The sequence below is a fragment of the Eutrema salsugineum genome, unplaced genomic scaffold (assembly GCF_000478725.1).
Source record: "Eutrema salsugineum unplaced genomic scaffold, Eutsalg1_0 scaffold_4, whole genome shotgun sequence".
NCBI lineage: Eukaryota > Viridiplantae > Streptophyta > Magnoliopsida > Brassicales > Brassicaceae > Eutrema > Eutrema salsugineum.
The window spans coordinates 1,489,019-1,494,744 of NW_006256686.1; the positions used below are offsets into that span (position 1 = coordinate 1,489,019).

At 43.2% G+C, this 5,726-nt stretch overlaps 1 non-coding gene across 1 annotated transcript; it reads left to right on the plus strand.

The window, feature by feature from the left end:
- Positions 1 to 3,236: 3,236 nt before the first annotated feature.
- On the plus strand, positions 3,237 to 3,344 carry LOC112084775. The gene has a single exon (XR_002898435.1). It is a non-coding gene; the product is annotated as a small nucleolar RNA R71 (small nucleolar RNA).
- Positions 3,345 to 5,726: the final 2,382 nt, after the last annotated feature.

Here is a 5,726-nt window from a genome sequence, read left to right on the forward strand (position 1 = left end):
CCCCAACTGCAAAATCAGATGCATCTGTCATAACCTCAAAAGGAAGAGACCAGTCTGGGGCTTGGACAATTGGTGCACTGACTAATGCATCCTTGATCATCTTGACGACCTCTTCACACTCAGCATCAAAGATGAAATCAACTTCTTTACACAACAGCCTTGTCAAGGGTCTGGCTATTCTTGAGAAATCTTTGATGAATCTTCTGTAAAACCCTGCATGTCCAAAAAACTCCTTATCCCTTTAACTGAAGTGGGAGTTTGCAGATTCACCATAACTTCCACCTTTGCTCTGTCAACCTCTATGCCCTTCTCAGATATTTTATGCCCAAGTACAATTCCTTCCTGCACCATGAAGTGGCATTTCTCCCAATTCAACACCAAGTTATGCTGCTCACATCTCTCCAAAACCTGTGACAAATTAGAGAGACAATCCGAGAAGGAGGAGCCATAGACACTAAAATCATCCATGAACACCTCCACCTTCTCTTCAATAATGTCAGAGAATATATGCATCATGCAATGTTGAAATGTGGCAGGGGCATTACAGAGACCAAAAGGCATTCGCGTGTATGCAAATGTGCCATAAGGGCATGTAAATGTTGTTTTCTCTTGGTCTTTTGGATCTATGGGGATTTGAAAGAATCCAGAGTGCCCATCGAGAAAACAAAAGAAGGGGTGGTTTGCAAGCCTCTCTAACATCTGATCAATGAAAGGCAAAGGAAAATGATCCTTCCTAGAGGCTACATTGAGCTTTCTATAGTCTATACACATTCTGTGTCCTGTTATAGTCCTAGTAGCTATCAGCTCATACTTCTCGTTTTTAACCACTGTGATCCCACCTTTCTTGGGCACAACGTGTACAGGAGATACCCATCTTGAGTCAGAGATTGGGTAAATTATCCCTGCCTCAAGAAGCTTGAGTATCTCCTTCTTAACCACCTCCTTGAGGTTTGGGTTAAGACGTCGTTGATGCTCAATAGAGGACATAGATTGGTCTTCCAGGTGTATCCTTTGGGTGCATATGTCAGGAGAGATCCCTCTAATATCGGCCAAAGAGTATCCTATGGCTCTCATGAACTTTCTTATCTCACTAAGCAATGCACTCTCTTGATGCTCTAATCAGCTATCATTGATGATTACTGGATATGTGGAGTTTAAGCCCAAGAATGCATACCTGAGCCCTGTTGGTAGAGGCTTGAGCTCAACAGGGGGTGCATCAGCCTCATTCCAATCCTTGTCCAAGCTGCATTGGCTAATGTCTGATCCTTTGATAGCCAAAACCTCAGAGCCACTTTGTTCCAGTTCCAAAAAACCTTGTCTCAGGACCAAGTTCTCTAGCATTGTCCAAATACATCTTGTACCCTTCACTTTCTTCTGCTAAGAGCCCATTGTCTCCTTGTTCTTGAGTTAGAGTAGGTTGAAGAGGGTCCTCAGTGTTCAGTTCCTCAAGCAACTCATCAGCCATCTGATCCATTGTCTCCACATAGAAGCATTGACCTTCAATGGTGGGTTTCTTCATCATCACATTCACATCAAACTTGAGCTTCTCAGACCCAAGTTGAAGCTCTATTATCCCACCTCTCACGTCAATAATAGCTCCTGCTGTGGCCAGGAATGGCATGCCTAAGATAAGAGGATCAACTGGTTCCTCATCCATTTCCAGCACAACAAAATCAGTTGGAACCTCAAAACCACCAATCTTGACAGGCAGATCTTCCAACATACCAACAGGCAATCTAACTGATCTATCTGCAAGGATAAGAGAGATCCTTTCTGGTTTGAAGACTCTAAACCCCAGCTTCTTTGCTATAGAGAATGGCATCAAGCTGACTGATGCTCCTAGATCACAAAGACATCCAGAGAATAGCAGAGGTCCAATGGCACAAGGGAGTGTGAAACTCCCTGGATCAGTCAACTTTCTTGGAATGGACTTCTTCTGAATGATAGCACTGCATTCATGACTTAGTACCACCATGCCTTGGAGCTCTTTAGTCTTGTTCAGAATGGCATCCTTCAAAAACTTACCCATCTTTGGCATCATTAGGAATGCATCAATGAGAGGCATAGTGAGTGGTGTCTCATTGAGTGCCTTCTCAAATACAGCTCTTGCCTTGTCTACAAGCTGCTTCTTAAACCTCCCTGGAAATGGGAGCTTGGGTTGGTATGGAGGTGGTGGCACATATATCTTTTCTGGTTCAGGTTCCCTTTCTACCTCTTTACCCTTTTCTTTCCTTGGTCTCTCAGCAACTTGATCATCTTTTAAGGCTGCCTCCCCCTCAGTTTGATCATTGTCCTCAATGATCACATTGTTTTGCTCAATACCAGGTAACTCTTTTCCACTCCTCAGTGTAATGGCCTTAGCATATTCCTTGGGGTTGGGTTCAGGTTTTCCAGGTAGGTGGCCTTGGTTCCTTGAGCTTGAGGCCTGGTTTTGCTTCAGTTCCTTGATTTCCTGCTGCATGGCTGCATTCTGGCTTGCAAATATCTGTTGACCTTGAAGCAGTTGTTGCAGAATCCCAACCATATCTGACCCCATCTGTGGCTGCTGCTAAACCGGTGGTGGCTGAAACTGGTGTTGAACCGGCACTTGCTGCTGGAACTGTGGTGGACCAAACCCTGGTGGTGCCTTTTGCTGTTGCTGTGAACTGAAACCAGTACCCTGAAATGGTTGCTGTTGCTGACCAAAACCCTGATTCTGAGCAAACTGATTGTTGGGTTGGAAAGACCCTTGAAAGTTGTTCTTGGGAACAAAGTTTTTTGGAGCTTGAGAATTGGGATAGACCTAGTCTTGTGGGTTAGCTACATTGGGATTCCTGTAAGAGAGGTTCTGATTTGTATTGCTATACTGATATCTTTGGAACCTCTGATTCCCAATGTAGTTAAGCTCCTCCTGAGTTAGACCTTCTTCACTTATGTTCTCAAAGATCTGAGAAGGTTCCTCATACTCTCCTACAAAATGAATTGGCTTTTGAGTGGTGAATTTCAACTTGTCCAGTTCACTTCTCAACTCCTTAACTTCTCTAGTGAGCCTCTGTTTTGAGCTTGAACCTTCAGATCTATTTGATCTGTCATAGTCTTCTCCATAAGTGTCATTGCTCATTGCTAAGTTCTCCACTAGCTCTAAAGCAGCATGAATCTCCTTTCCCAGAAAGTTTCCATTGGATGCAGTATCCAGCTGGTTTCTAATCTTGGGAAGAGCTCCTCTATAAAGTGTGCTGAGAAGAGAAGCCTCACTAAACCCATGGTGTGGGCATTGGTTGGTGTAGCTCCTGAAATTTCTCATATGCTTCACCAAAACTCTCATTGCTGTGCTGAGTGAAGCTAGAGATTTGGTTTCTCAGTTTAGCAGTTCTGGAGGTGGAGAAGAACTTAGATAGAAAGGCCTGCCTGCATTGCTCCCAGGTTTGAATGGAGCCTCTTGGAAGATTCTTCTCCCATTGGTGAGCTTTGTCACTAAGACTGAAGGGGAATAATCTTAACTTGAAGCTGTCCTCAGAAACTCCATTTATCTTTGTCAGGTAACACACTTTATCAAATTGATCCAAGTGTTCCAAGGGATCTTCCATTGCTAATCCATGGAACTTTGAGTTCTGGACCATATTCAACAAGGATGCCTTCACTTCAAAGTTGTTGTTTTGCACAGGTGGTGCCTGAATTCCAGCTCCATACTGATGAGCATTTGCCCTGTCATTCTCTCTAACATAGACTTGTGGCTGCTCATATCTCCTTTGCTGGTGTTGGAAGGGCTGATGTTGGTGGTGCACCTGTTGTCTTTGCTGTACATTGGCCTGATGCCTCTGCTGATGAGCTGGAGCTTGTCCCTGGTGGACATAAGCTTGCTGTTGATGCACCTGTTCCTGATGAACATTACCCTGATGTAACCCTTGACCAACTCCATTACCACCTCCATTACCTTGAGCCAGTTGCTCCTGAGCCGGTTGTTCCATGTCAACCACATGCTCTCTTTGGTCTTCCATATCAGCCTGATCAATATGTCTTCCACGCCTGTCCCTTCTCCTCCTTGGTACCAAAATATTAATGTTGTCGTTGAGAAGGAAAGGTGGACCACAGCTTCTTGATCTGGACCTGGTGTTCATGCACCTGAAATCACAACCAGAACTTGAAAATAATCAGTAAAAACAAAAAAGAAGCACTTGATCTCAAGAACAGATGAGAGCCTAATGCTAAACACTCCACAATTTGGCAACGACGCCAATTGATAGACAAGACTTTATGGATCTCAGGGCTATCAATCCCCTTGTCAAAGTAGCATAAAAGAGGTTGTCAATCCAAGAATGTGGTGATAGACACTAAGCTATGTGATCAGTTTCTCAATTCAAGTGAACAAGTGAGGTTTTGATTGATTAATGATAGCTAAATACTTGAAACAAGATTAATGACTAAAGAAGTGATCACACAAGAACTAAGTAATGACAAGTGATGAGAATGTATGTATGATGATGAGAAAGATCTTAGACATGATAGTGGATTAGGGTGCCTTCATTGATAAACTAATGAGCTAATGGACCATATGATCAAGCAAACAATTCAACTTAAACATCATTAATTAAGTTAATCATTTCATGAAGGTATCAACTTCTATGCCAAAACAGTTTCTAACCTAATCATCATTAGTGAAACATGAATTAACAAGCATTAAGAATCAGTTTAATCTGTCATTTAAGCATATAAACAATCATTTCCATGATGAATAACACTTAAACCTCTAACAACCTTGGTTCAGGCATTTCATCAAACACTTTTGGTGCATGAAATGCCCAGAATATGTGATTTGTATGGATCTAGCATTAAGAACAGGTTGTAGAGAATGGAATATGCATGATCTAACCCCTAAGCTCACTAATCTACCACTTAAGCACCCTAATCTACATATCTAAGACCTTAATATGGAGATTACTCATTAATCATGATCAACACACTAGATCCTTTGCAAGATGTGTTGTTAATCATAATTAGAAGTGTGTAAATGAAGAGATAGATGATAGATTCAGAAGAAAACAGCTTTAAACACCAAGATCTCTCAAACTCTCTTGATTAAACACTTAAAAATCGATATTTTTCTTCTTAAGTGGAGTCTTTTCACAAAAGAGGCAAGAGACAAAGGGAATAAAGCTTAAGTTTTGGGAAAAAACCCTAAAAACTATTTATATGTCTCTAAAAAACGACCGGGTCAGCCCGGAACAAACCAGGTCCTGACCCGGCCTTAATGGATAAAGTGACGAATGTACGAGTTGGTCAAGAGTCTCCCAGGTCGCATGCCCAAGTCGCACAGGTGAAGAAACTGTCTTGTGAGACTTAAATCCCTTAGTCTTAGCCGCACGCCCATCTAGATGTGTTTTGCGAGTCTTTGTGCGGCTCAATCCTCTTCTTCTTCAACTCGCATGACCAAGGCGAAATCTGGGGAAGGTGTGTGTGCGACTTGGTCATCCCTTAGTCCCAGGCCGCATGCCCAAGTCGCACAACCAGAGGAAGAAGCTTGGACGAGGTAAAACTTTTGTAGACTCAGCCGCATTACCTTCTCGGAGTGATTTGCGAATCCGTCTGCGGCCTGGTCTCCACTACTCTTCAACTCGCACGACCATGTAGCAGGGGTCTTCAGGGAAGTATGCGGCTTGGTCTCCATTACTCCCAGGCCGCAGGCTCAAGTCGGTGTAGATTGCGAGTCTTCGTGCGGTTTAGTTCCCAGCGCGGCCAACTCGCATGCC